Here is a 578-nt window from a genome sequence, read left to right as displayed (position 1 = left end):
TGAGGAATGGTTTGGAGGTCGCATCCAGAGGGTAATGGTCAACAGCTCAATGTCCAGATGGAGATTGGTGACAAGTGGTGTCCCTCTGGGGACACTGTATTGGGTCAAGTACTCCTTAATATCTCCATCAATGACATAGACAGTGGGATCGAGTGCACCCTCAGCAAGTTTGCATATGACACTAAGCTGAGTGGTGCGCTTGATACACCTGAGGGACATGATACCATTCCAGAGGGATCTGGACAAGCACGAGAAGTGGGCCTGTGTGAACCTCATGAGGGTGGCCACATACAGGGTCTTGCACCTGCATCGGGGCAACCCCTGGTATCAGTACAGGCTGGGGGATGAAGGGCTGACTGAGACCAGCCCTGCCGAGAATGTCTTGGGGGTACCGGTGGATGAAAAGCTGGACAGCAGCCAGCAATCTGTACTCACAGCCCAGAAGGCCAACCGTCTTCTGGGCTGCATCCAAAGCAGCATGGCCAGCAGGGCCAGGGAGGGGATTCTGCCCCTCTGCTCTGCTCTGGTGAGACCCCACCTGCAGTGCTGCGTCCAGCTCTGGAGCCCTCAGCACAGGA

The sequence above is a fragment of the Phaethon lepturus genome, unplaced genomic scaffold, assembly GCF_000687285.1.
Source record: "Phaethon lepturus isolate BGI_N335 unplaced genomic scaffold, ASM68728v1 scaffold21640, whole genome shotgun sequence".
Taxonomy (NCBI): Eukaryota; Metazoa; Chordata; class Aves; order Phaethontiformes; family Phaethontidae; genus Phaethon; species Phaethon lepturus.
The sequence above is the reverse complement of the archived record's forward strand: the minus strand, read 5'-3'. Positions refer to the sequence as shown.